The sequence below is a fragment of the Alosa pseudoharengus genome, unplaced genomic scaffold (assembly GCF_046254945.1).
Source record: "Alosa pseudoharengus isolate Yale_2024_CS ecotype anadromous, Long Island Sound unplaced genomic scaffold, YU_APseudo_1.1 YU_APseudo_1.1_scf_6, whole genome shotgun sequence".
NCBI classification, from domain to species: domain Eukaryota; kingdom Metazoa; phylum Chordata; class Actinopteri; order Clupeiformes; family Clupeidae; genus Alosa; species Alosa pseudoharengus.
This window is the reverse complement of record NW_027468848.1, coordinates 43,082,354-43,100,122: the sequence shown is the minus strand read 5'-3', so window position 1 is coordinate 43,100,122 and position 17,769 is coordinate 43,082,354.

Below are 17,769 nucleotides of genomic sequence, written 5' to 3'. Positions count from 1 at the left end.
CAGAAATAAGCTCCGATGTAACATAACTTGTATAGTGTACTTACTTAGTGGATGTCCATCTGGTCTCTCTGGTATGGATCGCCGCCTCAAATTTCTTTTCGGGACATGGAAAAAAGTTTCAACTACAGCCCTGTTTATCAATGAGGGGGAATCTTCAGACTCTACAAAACACTGCGTCTCTTGGGGGTCAAGACGCAACAGGTCCCACTCCATGCAACACAGGCACTCCTCTTCGGTGGCTATAGCTTCACAATGTCCGCAGGTAGCCTACAGTTTCTAGAAGTGCGAGGCTGTGTGCAGCATTGACTACAGGTAGCTCTCTCTCTCTCATAGCCCTTTCACGGAGCTCCGCAGCTCTTCGTTGGTAGGCTATATTCCGACGTCCAATAAGGGTTCATCCTCGATGTCTTCAAATTCGTTCAAATAGCCTGCCATCTCTTATGTCTCCTGTTGCGTTCAGTGCTTCTCTTTTGCACAGTCCTTTCTTTCAGCAACAACGTTTCACATGAGATTCACTTCACATCCCAGAGTTTCGTTTTCCCAAGGCGCCTGCCTGTATGTGAACCAGACGTGAACGGTAATGTGTTTCTTTTTAATAAACTGCCTGTACACTTACAAAGTTCTCAATGCTTCGGTTTACATGTAGAGACCCTCATTATGCTACTGTGTAAGTGTGGTGCTATTTTGAGCCTTGTTAGTGGTATAGAAATAGCGATTTCTTTCTACTCTACGTGTGCCCCGAAGGCTAGCGTTAAACACTAATTAGCGGTTTGCAATAAAACTGGTCACATTCGACTAGCATGAAAATAAATCCCAGCGAACGGTCGAACTCGTACAAATGTGTTATTAACCCCCAGGTTCATTTTGCGCCGGAATTGTCCTTTAAAAAACATGAAGTGCCCTCTTACCACCCAGTCACTTTAGCTTCAAGAGACAGCGACAAAGCTGCAGGCTGCCATTCATTTTCAATGGGAGAGGCCGTTTGTCAGCAACGCGAGCTTGATGCTGCTACGAGCAAGGTGGGGCCAAAATAGACATGAAGGCCCCTATCGTGGCACCAGGCGCAAGGTGGCACAAAGTTTATTTTTATCTTACTGTACACTCAATAAAGTGTTGATTTTTCGCCTTGCACTCCTCTTTTATAAAACCTCAGGTATAAGGTGTGGTCTGGTGCATGATCCAAAAATCGGTATCTTACTCATTCTAAAAATCATTACGCCAATGACCAAGAAAGGTGCATATAAAGCACAGCTGAAGATGCACCGTCACCAGAAGCAGCAACTCCTCTGCAGGATAAATATACTTAGGATTTTTATTTAGTCATTCGAACATTATTGGTAGCATGGCCTTGTTTACAGCCTACTCAATAGCAAGTTGGTAGAGTTTTTTGAAGCTAATGTGACTGTAGGGTAAGGCTGTAGTCTCCATTTGCTGGAGTCTGGCAGGAGCTTTCTGTAAAGACTTTTTGAACACTATCTCAGGCTTATGGGTTGTCTTTTGTAGCTAATGTGACTGTACGGTAAGATAAAACTGTGGCACTATAAATGCCTTTGCAATGGAAATGACCAAATCCCAGTAAAATGAGATGTAGTGCCCTACAGTCTTCCTTACCGTGTGCCCTCTAGGGAAGGTTTTCCCAAAGTCAGTGCCATGACGCGAGTCTAGGGTGCCACCAAATACTTCTTCTGTATTTCTGCAAGGGGCAGATCAGTAAGGCTAATATCTAGCTGAAATCATTTTGATGTCATCTTAGTATTTGTTATCCAAACAATGTGAAAACTTACCACTGCACTTACTCATGCCTGTAGCAAGATAGCAAGTTTGAAATCGGATGAACGGTTTGACAGATATGCTAATAACAGAAATACGTTCCTGTCCTAATAGATAGATAATGATTTACAATCTTTTTACAATTGAACTTGTTGGATTATAAACTATACTATAACTTACTATAAATCAAAATAGTTAATATCAATAAGTATATAACTGGTACCGACACATGAAAGTCCATGTCAGCGTGATACATGAAAAGTCCATGACAGCACTATACGGTCACAGGACACACAGCAGGGTGGTCCATTCCAAAAAAACCCTGAGGTGGTTGAAGTTCCACACTGCATCATACCTAACGTAAAGGTTATGAATATAACCACGGTTCTCTGAAGGAGAGCACGAGGCGTTAACCAATGGGAATACACTCCTTGATCATGTGATCGCCACTGAAGTCCTCTAACAGGTCCTGTTCAGGTTCTATTGGTGCAAAACGGCTCGACTATATATTAGCCAGCACGGCCAATAGCAATCACTCTAGTCATTCTGAAGCGACATCATGAAAACAAGTAACACAGCTCAAGACTAGACGGCCATGAAGGGTTAATGCCTCGTGTTCTCTTTCAGAGAACCGTGGTTATATTTATAACCTTTACATTCTCTCTCAGTCGAACTACTCGGCGTTAACCAATGGGAAACACACTGTTACCTTACCCGGCTAGGCTGTCAGAGGCGCCCTCAAAGAAAAACATATGCACGGTGTGCTGTCCCGGACTGGGCTCTCTTCCGTGCAAATGTCTTTGGCCATTGCTGTGAAAAATAAACAGCCCCCAACACTGTCGGTGAATAAGAACACAGTCCCAGTCCACCCGTCCCCGCCTTAGGCACCCTATCACCGGTTGTGATAGCCGCAACGCGTCGGGGACAGCTATGTCCCGGCCAGAGTCCCCCCTGGAGTCCAACCAGGCTCCCCTCGCACTGCTCCATTGAGGCTACATAACTGTACTACGATCGCACGCCACTGATAACACAGAACAGATGACAGACATGCTCGCAGTATTCAAGCTGTAGTAATGTGCAAATGTATCACCCGTATTCCAGCTGGCGGCCCTGCAGATATCCTCCAGCTCTCGCCGCACCATACACCACTGCGATGGCCTCCACGATCCAATGGGAGAGCCTCTGTTTAGCCCTTTCGTGCCCGTGCCGAACATTCCATTTTTGGTGCTGGATGACCTCCTCACACAAAAAACCTTATTTCTTGAGTATAATACATACCATCAATGGGATATACATACCATTGTAATCAGAAGGATCAGTTCTATGAAATGATGTAAAATTAATATGGTAATGTTGATATAGTAATGAACAGTATTTGAAAATCCTCTCCAAATATATATCCGAAATTTGTCAAAATTTAATTTCATTCACATAAAGATGAATTTTCATCATATTTCTCTACAAGATAGAGAAAAATATAGAGTGTATGAAATGTTCAGTTGTGGGCTATTTAACAAAAAAGACTGTATTGGAATATCATTAACCTTTCAAAAGTTATGATAATTTTAGTGATCAGTGTAAAAAAATGCAGGAAACGGGATTTAGAATGTTGACAGAATTCACATTCACTTTCTCACCAACAACATAAAAGTATGCATAAAAACTAATATTCAAGTCAGAAACAATGGTTTAGATGTATTTGGTCTATAAGAATAAACCATTTATTTGTATATAAGCAAATGCTACAGTCAATAAGAAGGACATTAAAAAAAAACATACTGTACCTTACCAGTAATACAGGAAGTAAGTATACTGTATTCATTGAAGACCATTTCGGAAAAGAGACATAAAATACATTTGATTCAACAAATACAACTTCCTTATATAAATCAGTATAATATGAAAATTATATACATATATAAAATGTATTATTATTCATGAAAAGTTAGGAATACAATCAACATCACTCAAAACTCAATGTGTTCTAAACATTTGAAAGTGGATTACATACTTAGAACAAGCCTGTGGAGAATAAACACATACACACATATACACACAAACTCATACCCACACACACATACACTTACAGAGGAGGATAGGGAAAGGTGGGGTGGGAAACCTGAAGGTTGAACACAGAAGAGCTATGACTCATTACTAAACGCATCCCCTTTTGCAGAATGCCAAATCTGACAGCAATTTGTTTATCAATAAAACAAATTCGCCTACCGTTACACTCCAGGGCCATACAAGCTACTTTAGTTTTATTATGTACGTTTTTTATAACAAGCTCCTGCTGTACAGGAATATGTACTTGATGGAAAGACGACAGAGTAGTAGTTGGAGCAGCTGAAGGTGAGGCTGAAATTTCAACGGAAATGCCTACCAGCTGTTGTGATAGATTTCCTCCAAATTCTTTCTGGTTGTAGCTACCAAACCAAGGTTCAACACCAGATTCTGCATTGCATTGTCAAACTTGAAATAACAAGAAGCTACTGACAACAGCAATGTCAATGGAGAAAAAGTGCTTTCTGGTATTCTGCGTTTTTTGGAGTACACAATATTTATTCATCATTTGGTCAATGTCCCCTGATCCCTGCCAAGACTTGGTTCCCCTGTAGCAATGGATATTAGGGAGGGAAGTGAACCCCATGTAAATGATCAATCCCAGAAACCTGTGAAACTCTTCTGGGGTCTTTGTCCCATGCCTCTGCACTGTTTGCATACGATGGCCTACTAAGCACAAGCTCCCATTCCTTCCGGTTGGTAAAACCACATATGCCTGGGACAACAATGTGAGTAAATAAAAAAGAACATAACAAGTCTATTTCACACAGTTTTTTAGTCTGCACCATCCTACGCATGGCACATAAATCTATACCTTCTTCCTCCATCCCCTCATGGTCTTCAGCATTGTGAGCGCAAGCTCATGAGCAGTCAGCTACCTCTTCAGGCTTGCGAGAAGGTCTGTGTAGGTCTTGTCATCCTCCATCTGAAACAAGAGCGAAATCATACAAATACCTTTATTAATGTAAAAAATAAAATCACAAAACTACAGATTTGTGCATGTATGCACACAAAAGCAGAGGTAGTCTAAACTATTGAAGCATCCTCAGAATATACTCGAAATATTTCTAAGTAGGCCTATGAAAAGTCATTGTATTACACATGGGTTTAGCTACCCTAAATCTGATTGCCTGGCTGGCATCAAGATAAAGACAGATTACATTTCACCTAGTAACAAACTGCTGAAATGCAATAATGACATTTCTGACAGAATATGTGATTTCACATCATGTTTTCTATAACTAAATATTGAGAGGAGTTGTGCTTCATCTATTTCATCTAAGTCATGCCATCTTAGAAAATGTTGAGACAAGCACGTCTGATGTTTGTCATTTAGAAGTTAGCAAGCTAAAATAGTTCACTACAGACTGCACTACAGATAACAACCGGAGGAAAGGCAATAAGTTAATTACATTTCTGACAGAATATGTGATTTCACATCTTATTTTCTATAACTAACGTTACATATTGAGAGGAGTAAAAATATCGCTCAACTTATTTCATGTAAGAGAACGCAACTTAGAAACGCGGCGCCCATTGATTTATTCAGCTTTGGTTTGCTATACTGTCTTGCCAATATAATGCTTACCTAACAATCAAATTGGTACTAGAAAACAAACTTACCTACAGTTTATATACTAACAGGTTTTTAAATGAAACTGTCAAATGAAAATAACTGACATCAAAAGCAAACGATAATATTGCAAGCAGTTCAGAATTATACAGTTAGCTAAAGTTACGTGACGATGCACTAGCCCCCCCGCTAAGCCATAATGTTGACGCTGATGAGAAAGCATATTACTGTCAAATAACATGATTTAAGGACTTCAAATAAAGATAAACCATAACTAGAACCGATGTAAAAACAATATTACCTCAGTTTATCCAGCTGTGTGGTTTCCAGTCGAGGTAAACTCCAACTTAAGTGCAGGTGGCATCCGGCTGTCCACGTCAAATGCACCGACTCAAGTGAAAATATTTTTTCAAGACTCATCTTCAAGTATCCAAAACATTTCGCGCCATAAACCCCTTAACCAATCATATCAAATTGAAGCTTATGTTGTCAGCATTACGGGGAAGATTTCAGAAATAAAATCAGTCATTGGACAGCTGAGATATTAGACGATTGGCCATGGTTACTTTTGTAACGAAATTAGAATGGTCGGGCTTGTAAGGGTTAGAGAGGGGCTTCCCCAGCGCCTGTGCAAACAGAAACAGATACAGATACAGATACAGAACCAAAACAGATAAACAGCTGCTCAGTCCTGCAGAGCGAGCTCGTTCTCTCTAGGTAGGCCCTCAGGGCCCTGACCGGACCCAAGCTCATAAGCCATGGCTCTTCCCGCTGGGCATCGGGGCAAAAGGCAGACAGCTCAATGATCCTTGATCTCGCTGAAGAGGACAGAATCTTCGGCTGATAAAAGGGGTTGGGGTGGAGAAAAACTTTTGAATCATCCACCGCAAATTGTAGACAGGCAGGGCTAACCGATAGCACGGTGAGGTCACTTACTCGCTTAACCGAGGTCAGCGCGAGTAGTATAGCCGTCTTATAGGACAGCCACTTCAGCTGGGCCTGCGCTATTGGCTCAAACGCCGGCCCCAAAAGAGCTTTCAGCACCAGGGCTAGGTCCCACGGTGGGACCATGACCGAGCACGGAGGTCTGAGGCACCGTGCACCCTTGAGAAATCGGGGCGCGAGGGGGTGGGCCCCATGCAACATCCCAGACCAGCCGAAGTGACAGACTGATATGACCGCTACAGTGGGCATCGCTTTCAAATGACCACTTCAATCGCGCATTATGAGGCGTGAAGCTGCGTGAAGCTTTAGTACCACTTTCAGCCACTGTGCGTCACTCTGCCACTGTACATCGCTCTGTCTGCCGCCCCTTCTGAAAAATAAGGAGGCTACCATTAAACATAATTATTGCCGAGAGTAATCCCAGCCTACGAACTCAATAACAAAATAAATCATGCATAATTAAACATTACCTCGATTTAGGCTACTTGGGTATGGCTTAAGGCTTGACTACACGGTGGTAACGAAAATCGAAATCGAAATTTGCTGTCTACATTATTGTCAGTGTTGGGGGTAACGCAACTACGGAAATCAAAACAGTGTCTTGTGTGATAATTGAGCCAGTAGAGAAATAACTGTTCAGAATTAATCTGTAGCCTTGGGTAGGCTTCTGCAGAAAACAATGTTGTTGCCGATTTAATTACTCAAAAACTCAAAAACTACAGTAGGAGGCAGAGCTTTCAGCTATCGCGCACCCCTCCTCTGGAATAATCTTCCTACCTCAATTCGACTAGCAGACACCCTCCCTATTTTTAAGTCTAGACTTAAAACATACCTCTTTACTGCCTCCCATAGTTAGGTATGGTGCGTGGAAATTCACCCACCTCAGGGTTTTTTGGAATGGACCACCCTGCTGAGTCCTCGTGTGACTGGCACCCCAGTCGCACGTGCGATGGTGGTCACTGACCATACCTGCGCTGGTGTCGACTACCCCTCACCATGCCTTAGTTATGCTGCTATAGCATAGTGCTGTCATGGACTTTTCATGTGTCACGCCGTACAACCCCCCCCTCTCCTCTCCCCCCTTCTCTCTCTCTCTCTCTCAACTCTCCCTCTCTTGCCTATTCCCACCATGGTATACTGTAACAATATATAGTACTACTGATTACTTATTGACATTAACCATTTTGATTTTCAGTAATACTAACCCACTCTACATCTCTCTTTCTTCCCCCTTACTGTACCTCACTTGTGAGGTATATCATCACCAGTCATCAACCATCCGTGTGTTGGCCCTCCTCTCACCCATCTCACCTGAAGTCCCATCCTCGACTGCCCTATTACTGCCCCCTATCTGGACTCCTGGCCCGTACAGCCTAGCGACCCACCACCAGCCTATGACAACTCTGCCCGGATTACTGGCCCATCCACCAACCCACCACATGCCCCTCGAAAACTCCCTTCCCCTGGACAATCCCAACGCTGGACTATTGAACTTTCTGTCACTAAATCAGGAATAACGAATTACCATAACGGATACGTAATCATCCCACCTCTTGTAACTTTCAGCTCAAGTGCTTAACACCATGTCTTATTCTCTACACCCGACTATCATATGCATTTGTCATGTATACAGACCTTACTGTCATGTACTGACCCTAGGCAGATGGGTCAGGCCCTTGAGTCGTGGATCTGCTCGAGGTTTCTTCCTATATATATCTCCAATTCTAGGGAGTTTTTCCTCGCCCCTGTTACCCATGGGCCTCTCTCTTGCTTTCCTTTTCTTCCTTTCTTTCCTTCTTTCTCTGATTGCCTACATTCTGTAAAGCGCCATGATACATGTGTTATGTTTTGGCGCTCTATAAGCACAATAAATTGAAATTGAATTAATACTATCTGGCGACGTTTTTTAACAGGCTACGCAATAGAGGCTTAGACAACTATGACCCATGTTTTGGTTTCGTAAATTAATTTGCCCTACTTCTTGACGGCAATATAGTCAATTGACTGCTTGACATGTCATTTTTTTTTTTCTGTACAATAAACAAATACATCTGCTTTATGCTGCAGAATTACATTCATATTTGGCCTACTTCTGCAGACGCGCAAAAAACACTGCCAGGCCATCCTTTTTTACTCTAAACAACCAATACAAATAAAATACTATTTATTTTAGTAGGCCTAAGTATTGTGAATATAAATTGCCTACATACAAACGTAGGCTCTCTTAAATAAAACTCTGTGGCGTCATCTCTACACCATTGGTTTACGCATGTCACACTATGCCCTATACGCTTTGTTTCATTCACACAAACATCTCGACTCAACGCTTATTACTTGGCACGAAGCTCTGGAAGAACTGTGCCCAGATCTTTTCCCATTCTTTCTCCCCTCTAGTCTAACAGTGACGGTGTTGAAGAATTGAAATTGGTTGTGGTCTATTCAGCATTTCTGGGCTTAACCCAGATTCGAACTCTTGGACAGGGGACTGATAACTGCTGCGTAACGGCGGCTGTCATCAGCCGGCCTTAACGCACTGCGCCACAGAATTGACGGCGTGGGTGAATAGGGATAAATAAAAATAGAGTACACAACTGTGTCGCCAGCACATTTAAATGACTTGACTAAAACCGTGCATAATTGGAGGTACACCTGTTATCTGAGCAGTCTGTATGTCCTCATTTTGCGAATGCGAGGACGATATGAGTCTGTTGCATTTCGTTAGATGTCCGAGTCACGCATAATGTTTGAAAACCACTGGCTCGTAATTACAATAATTTAACACACGACAGTTGGATACTTCATCATGTTCCCATGCCTACATTTTGGTATAGAGATTGTTAAAACAATAAAGTATGGCTCTCCGTTTGGGACATCGAAAACTTATATTTTTAAAAGGGTAGACTACCATCGGAGATGCTGCTGACTTGCTGACACGTTATCTCCACTATCATCAGTTAATTCCCCCTTGATCAAAGTGGGGAATGAAAGAAAAAGTTTGAGAACCACTGGCTTAACAAGTTACCTGCAGTCCAGAACACACAGAATATTGCAACAGAAAGTTGCCTTTATAATCAATAAATTATAACCATACAAATGTTTCAAAATGAGTAATTTCGGCTTTGTCTGAACTGGCCATTGTAGGCTACGTAAAAAATAAACAAGTAGGCCTATCCCCTATCCAATGATATCGTGCATGAGTAATAACGTCATCCATAGCAACGAAGATTCACTCACTCTTAGTCAAAGATTCTAGAGCGCTCAGCTCCAGAATCTGTTCAGGAGTTGTCATTTTCCCTTACTAAGAGTAGGTCTGAAAGGCTTTGTGAATAACTTAATAAGATCATTTTATTTATTGCTATTTTTATTGCTATTTAGGAGTAGCCTACTCCTAGTGGTAAGATAAGGCTTTGTGAATATGCCCCCTGGTGTCTAACCCAATGCATAGCCCATTTAAATAATGGTCGAATATTAGGCTACTGATCTTTGACTAAGAGTGAGTGAGTCTTCGTTGCTATGGATGACGTTATTACTCATGCACGAGCTTGACTGAAGTTACCACCTTGATTGGCTGATGATTGTAACGCGGGAATGATGGCAAAACAAATAGGCAAAACAAATAGCCTATAGTAGCCTAATGAAACATACGGATTGATGTAGTATCTTTGTAACATTATTAAATTTATCTGTTACTATGCCTATGCCTACGTTTGCAAAAGAGAACATTTTAATTTGATTCACAATAATGTTACATTTAATTTACATGTTGACAATGAGTAGCCTAGTTTTGGTTGTTGTTGGTGGCGTTATTGCATGTTAGTTATGCCTGCCTACAATGCAAAATTGCTTCCTAACGATTCTAGACCAAAATCACCAGGGGGGCCGAGGTGGGGCTAGTGTGTTTTTAAGGGGGGCACATTTATAACCATATACTGTATAACGGTAGCCTGGCGGGCCATCCTATATCATTGACATGTATAGTCTGGAATCGAATCATTCACCTGTTTAATCCAAGGGGCGGGCAGAGAATTGTCTTTCAAACTGCCTAGGCATGCAATAGGCCAGCGCTACGACCATATCCGTATCCGGTCGGCAAAACGGCAAATACATCCTTCTTCGAAAGGAATGACATGAATGACATTCGAAAGGAAGGAATGACATGAATGACATTCGAAAGGAAGAGCATTGTGTTGCTCTACTTTCAAAGAAAAGCACAAGTCCAACTCCTCCAAAGTTGACGCCAACGCCGATTCAAACAACCTCTCTTCGTTCGCCATAGCCACCTTCCTTGTTGTTCACCGTCGCAGGACTGTCGTTATCCTGTTAAGCCCGCCTTAAGACTCTCTAACAAAATAGAGCGCTGTGATTGGATGAGGTCCACGGCGTTAGCCAATCGAAATTCCTATGGTTCGATACTAGACGTACAGGCTGAGCAAATTAATTTGCTGCCGCTAGGGTGCGTCTAGATTTCTAGGCTAGTATAACGGCAAAACGGGTCATTAGTTTATTTTTTACGTTTTATTTTATATTTACAGTTATTTTTCACAGCATGACATTACACTATCTCTTTAAATTACATGGTCATTATCTCACTGTACCCAAAGGTGAGTCAAATACCGTTGTGGTTACATTTGCTGGGCTAAAGTAGCGGCATGCAAAACAAAAGACTGAGTCGTTCATCACAGAATACTCTATCCAGGGGTGATTGTCATACCAGCTGGCTTGGAAGCTGCGCCTCCTGTCCCCCATTAGTGTGGTGGGGAAGGTCTTGAGATGTGGCTGCACTGGAGTGTCATCCATGCACTTGCTGATATCTGGAGAAAGATGAATTTAATATGAGAGTGAAACTGAGGACAACATTAATGTATCATTATTCATTTATTAATGTATCTAGTTTACGTATTAATTATTATTTACAATTAGAGTTTACCCTTGACATGGACAGAGTATGAATTGTAATTAGGCCTACACTGCTTACACACACACACTGTGCACACACAAAACATCACAAACCTGATGGTGCTGTAGGCCTACTTGACATGCATGGTGAATCTGGTTGTCCCAATGAGTCATTGGATTGTCCCTCATTCTGTCCCTCAATCTGATTCTGAATGTCTTCCTCCTCACTTTCAGGCTGCCTTTCAGATGCCTCACTTTCCAACTCTCCAACCTCCATGTCTGGCTCTCTCTCCATAACTTCCCCTTCTCCTCCTGCTCCTCAGCTCTCTCATGCTCTTCTTCATCTCCCTCACTCTCTCTATTTTGTTTTTTGCCTACAGGTGCAAAAAAGGACATAATATCCTTCCTGCTCCTTTTCATGATGATAGCCTAGCCCTAGCCTACTAAAAAGAAAACGGAGAGGATTGTAACCTCTATGTCTCGCAAAGCATTGGCATTTTGCATTTCACAAATAAGCTAAATACTGTAAGCTACTCTCAGTAATTTTTATACATTTCACAAATAAATATTAAGTTACATATTGCTGCTCAACGAACTTTTAAGAAAGATGAAGGTTCTTAGTGAACATGACTGACATAGGCTAGGCTTACTTCACTGGCTTTGCTTATTCACAAACATAACAAGAGCAACATGCGTGATTGAGCGTAATAAAAATATTGTAGTGAGGAATAACAGTAAAACACGAATCTGTTCAAACAATGACATTACGAAATTAATCGTTTTCCTTACCTTCTCTGCTTTGCAGGTTAGTCTGTTCAGGGCTCCAGCTTAACTGTCAGAAGCAAAGTTCACAATTCGCGCCGCTGCTGGTCTCTTCAGGTTGCAATAACAGCGTGTGTAGCGCGTTAATGAGTCCGTCTAGAAACACTTCACGTAGGCTACTCGCGTTAGTTCCGTTCTTCAAACGAGCGCATGTCGCGGTAAGAAATTAATCATTTAAATCATTGGCTGATCGGTGCAGGGGCCATAAAAGGGGCCAAGAGCAATTTTACAGGGGCACCGGCCCACCCTGGCCCCCGTCTAGAACCGCCAATGGAAGCTCCTGTAGCCGCATAGGATTTCAAAACAGGCGAAATGCCACAAAACCAGTTTGTGAATAGGTCTGTGAGTTAGGAGTCCTCTCGACTTCTTTTAAGCTGTCACAGCTGGTGGGAAGGTGTGATTTGTTGGGGGCAGGGCCGGATTAACTGGGCACAAATGTCTGATGGCCCCCCCTGCCCCCCAGCCAACGTGAATCGGGTGGTCAGTTAATAGGCCTATATCGTGAAGATTTTTCTTGCCATCTAAGGCACGAGTGAATCTGTGAGGCCAAGCCTCACCAAGTAGCCCGTTTGTTTACAACTAACATTACATTTAAATTAAACTGCTTATTAGGCTATGCCGAAATAGTTTTCAATATTTTGAATATGTCGGGTGAATTAGGAAATGTTCTCAAAGTAGCCTTATGGCTGAAAGCGGCTTGGGATCCCCCCCCTGTCAAGCAATATAACCATACAAACGCGGGCACGCCAATGAATCGTGCTCTCACGACAATCACGCCGTTAAACTTAAATAGGTTAACATCACTAAGTTCGCCTTCAAGCAAGGAAAACAATGATTTGAAGACGTCTGTTTCGTTGGAAGGGCAAGGGGGTAGCAACAGGGCAACACAGAGACAGGCCCGATGGCAGGGCTACTGTTATGAGAGTATTAAAATATGGGATATTCTACAGGAAAACATTAAAACGGCAAGACAGCGGGGAAAGATTGATTTAAGAACGTTATCACAGTGTGTCTTCGTGGCGCAAAGCATCGTGGGAGGAAGACAGCGACAATTGGCAGGGGAGGGTCATGTATTTTTTGACAATTCTGTCGGAGGGTCATTGAACAATTTTTAGCAGGCAAGGGAGGGTCATGCAACTTTTGACTAAAGCACTCAAAATTCCTCCGGTGGCCCCTTCAATAAATAACGAACAGTCCCTAGATTGCTGCTGGGCTATCTTGGTTCATGTCTGTTAACAACTCATTGCCGTCAAACTCGTATCTCGCGGTTGCATCCATTACAAACAAACATGCAATGTGAACGTCTGGGATTGGGGAGAGCACTAAATGCTCTACTGAATAAGCACGAAGTCAAACATTTAAATGGAAAAACACTCTTTAATAATCAAAAAAATAAACCGCTAATGAAGTAAACTTGTGAAAAATACGTGACCATCAAAAATCGTTTATCACCTGTAACTCCGTGATAACAGGATGTTACAGGAAGGCATTTGGCTGAGCAACGGAGGTTAATATGCTCTATATTTTGTCCAAATGATGTCTGTCTATCATCGTTGAACTCGGAGAAAACCAGAATATTTAATTTATTCCTGCGTTTCTTCTATGGCTGCAAACGGGATTCCCTCGCAGTTAACCAAATATTTCTTTATTAGGGCAGGACAGGCATTTTTCTGGCTATTAAATTATTTCTAAACCAGTCTGCTAAAGTCTGTAGTTAAGTCTGTGTAGGGGTTTCCAGGCTCCATTTCTTTTTACGAGACACCCTTATCACTTGAGACATCTGCCGGTTGTTTGGGTTGTTGCAGCGTCGTTGCAGCGTCACTGGAAAAATACAAATTAAAGTCGCGTGATACCGCGTAATCCCGCGCGCGGACCGCGAGGGAAGCTGGCCAAGTCGAAGCACTGCCCACTGTATGTACACCTTGAAGCGTGAACGGCGCACTCCCCGACTTAAAGAGATGCTGCAGAAAATTCAGGATCTCCTCCATCGTACATGTGAAAGCATCAAGCTAACGCTTCCTGACTTTGGTGAAGGTGTGGGGTGATAATGCTAGCCCGAAGCATAAGACAGAGAACTCCCAAACTCTGCCCTCGAACGCAAAGCGCAGATACTTCCTGTGCCGAGGGTGAATGGAAATATGCGTCTTTCAGGTCTATTGTGGCCATCTAATCTCCCTGCTGCACGCTCTGAATAATACGTTGCAGTGACAGCATCTTGAACGGAATTTTTAATAAATATGCGTTCAGTGGCCAGAAGTCCAGGATGGGCCGAAGACGATCTTTCTTGGGGACCAAAAAATACTGACTGTACGCACCCTCCATCCACTGACTCGGAGGCATGGGGAGTATTGCCTGTTCGCCGCCAGCTCTTGAATTTCCTGGCGGAGCGCCGGTGCACGCAAAGGAGAGACGCTTAGACGGCAGAGTGGGTGGGCCACGAGCCGATGCTCCATGGGGGGTGAGGTAGGCAGCCAACGCCTCCTCCACTTCGGGCAGGTTAGACAGCCCTTGCTCCTCTGCCCCGTGTAGGGCAGAGAAGGGCTTGAAGCCCTGAACAGGTGACCGCACAGAGTAGGGTTTTCCCCATGAGCGCTGCACCTCACTGAGGAAATCGGGGAAGGCTGGGAGGGGGCGTTGTCGCCTCTCTGGGCGCTGCCCATAGTACGACCCGTCCATGAGCGAGCTGTGATGTTCTGAAACGATACTGAAACGATAATAAGGCGAAATCCTAAGATATCTGGAAAAGAAAGGACTCATACCTCCTCCAAGTGTATTGAGTCATTTGTGTTGAATTCGGTGCACTTTTGTAGTAACTTCTAAACTTACTACATAATTATTATTTTTTATAGTCAGTAAAATAGTAGGCCTACTTTTGATTAAATCCTTTATTGTTTGTTATAGTTCATTTACATTGTGTTGTGTTTTGGCAATAAAGTAGCTTTAAATAGCCAAACTAGGCTAGATCAAGGTCAGTGTTGAAATTACTGCATGCAAATCACTGAATGCTATGCAGAGGGACCTAATCTTTAGGCCATCTGATGTACAGTATAGGCTACCCTAGGCCTTCCCGTGTTCATGGGATTTCTTTGACAGTTGCAAAGGGAAAAATGTGAGGATAGTCTTCTTTGCGCCCAGTGTACAAGTACGACGTTCCGACCACTCAGGTCTTCGTCAGATAGGCCTACACCATTACCTGTTGCAATATATCTGTGTTCATTCCTACATTACGTCTATTTCTTTGATAACATGATTTGCTATCACGTAACAATAAGCCGCTATTATTATTAGGACTCAACACGCTTTGGTGGTAATATATGCTGTGGGCTTTAATTAGCGCATTTCGGGTAGCCTATCCTACATCTGGGCAATAATTATTGAACAAATTGCAGTCTACATGCCATGACAATATTACCAGTAGTACTGACCGAACATGAAATAGATTGATTAGTGTTGGTAATGTTATTCTGGCGTGAACATTGCGCTTTCATCACGTTAGCACCCTATGATTACAGCTCGTTATGTCTCGTCAAAATGATTAGGCCTACAGCTCGTTATGTCTCTTCAAAATTCATTGATGAAGGAAGGTTCGTTTTATCCCAGAGAACCATACTCGTTTCACTTAGGCTAGACTAAAACAGAAGAGAAGAACTTGGCACTAACCATGTAGTTGTGTTTTCTATAGCATATTCGTTAACCTGTCGTTCTTTGAACTCTTTAAAAAATGTTGGGATATGTCTGCGAGATGTTTAGCAAAGTTCCATGCGTAGTCTACTGCTTTTAAATGACTTTGAAACATATTTTACAAACGGGCCTCTGTGTACCTGATGGCTTGCCTTCACTATTCGCGATGTATCCGAAATAGTTCCAGTCCAGATTTCACATCACCTTTTATTTTATCCACAAGGCCGAGGACTGTCGGCAAAGAACTATGTTGACGTTGCTGCGCACTCACTCACTCAGAGCTGCCTGCTTGACACGCCCACTTGCCTATATGCGTGCAAGGAGCAGAGAGCAGAAGTTCACACAGACACAGAACGTTATTATTAAGTATCGATTCTAAAAAAGTCGGAAATCGTATCGTTTTTTGAGTGAAGGCATCGTGATACCTTTTTAGTATCGATACACCGTGCAACACTATCCCCTACTCTTTGCGATAAGAGCCATGGGATCTTTAATGACCACAGTGTAACAGGACCAGAGATGGCAAAAGTACTCACTTCCCATACTGAAGTAGAAGTACAAATACTTGTGTTAAAAATACTCTGGTAAAAGTAGAAGTACTGATTTAACGGTAGAGCTTAGATCGGGCCCAAAAAATCAAGCCCGACCCTACCCGAGCCCGTGCACATTGTGCCCGAGCCCGACCCGGCCCGACACGTTAACTGTAATTATGAGCCCGAGCCCGATTTAAACCCGACATTTTTTAAATACGTGGGCCATTATAACTGACGTTCTCAACTAATTCCGAGCTGTTTGAGCTACAGAAATCCGTTTAAAGGACATTGAGAGGACAAAAGAGGACATTGAAGGCTGGCTATCATTATTTCTGCCAAGGCAAGCCTGCTTCATGTTCATCTTAAAGTATTTTTGCTGTCATAGGTGAACATCGTGCGCACTTAATGCACGCAACAAAGCATACCTGACAAATGCATACCTCTGACTTTTCTCCAAACTTCCTCGAAGTTATTTCTCCTGTTTTCATTTTTTTTCTTTACATCTTCAAGCTTCACGTTGCACTTAAGCTACACAATACAGCACAGCAGGCCCGGTGTGATGTGTGCGAGTGGAGAAGCTGCGCATGACACTTGTTGCGCAGATGACATTACAATTGACGTTTTGTAACTCTGAGCCTAACTTATTTAACTTTGTATACACTTGTTACTTAGGCCTACTTTGATAAATATAAAATATTTCTGAGTCTGACTATGGCATAGCTTAAGCTCCCCACCCAAGTAGGCTAATGATTAGAAAGAAAAAAAAAAGCAAGCTTGATCAAGGACCCGACCCGGCCCGGCCCGAGGATAGTGGCTGGAAATATCGGCCCGACCCGGCCCGCGGGTCGGGTCGGGTCGGGTCAAGTTCGGGCTCGGGCAGAGAATCTAAACTCTATTTAACGGTAACACTTTATTTGAAGGGGTCTACACAAGGGTGACATGTAACTTGTCATAAGAATGACATGACACATGTCATGCACATTAATGACACATTGATGTTTATGACTGATAATGTGTCATTCGGTTTTTGGAATGTCAAGTTGACATTGTTTGGGTGTCATCATTATGACAACTTGACATTAGCCAAGAAGACATTATTAGACGGGTCTTTGTCATGACAACTTGACATTAGCAAATAAAATGTAACCCGTTTACAATATTGTCATGACGACTTCACAATAGCCAAAAAAGAAAGGCAAGGTGTTTGGCATGATATTGTCATGACAACTATAACTGTGTTTGGCCTGACTTATCGTCTAGGTTTGTGAAGTGAAGGGCCTGAACAATTGACTGTCATGACACCATTATAATTGTGTCATGAATACTTTCCTTGACCTCAACTACAGTGGTACAGTTTTGACTTGTCATTAAGCTGTCACAAAGAACTATTACACACCAAAATAGTTTCCTGACAGTGTCATGAATTGTCATGACAACTTGACATAATTGTTTAATTATTACATGAACAAGTTCATATAACTGTGT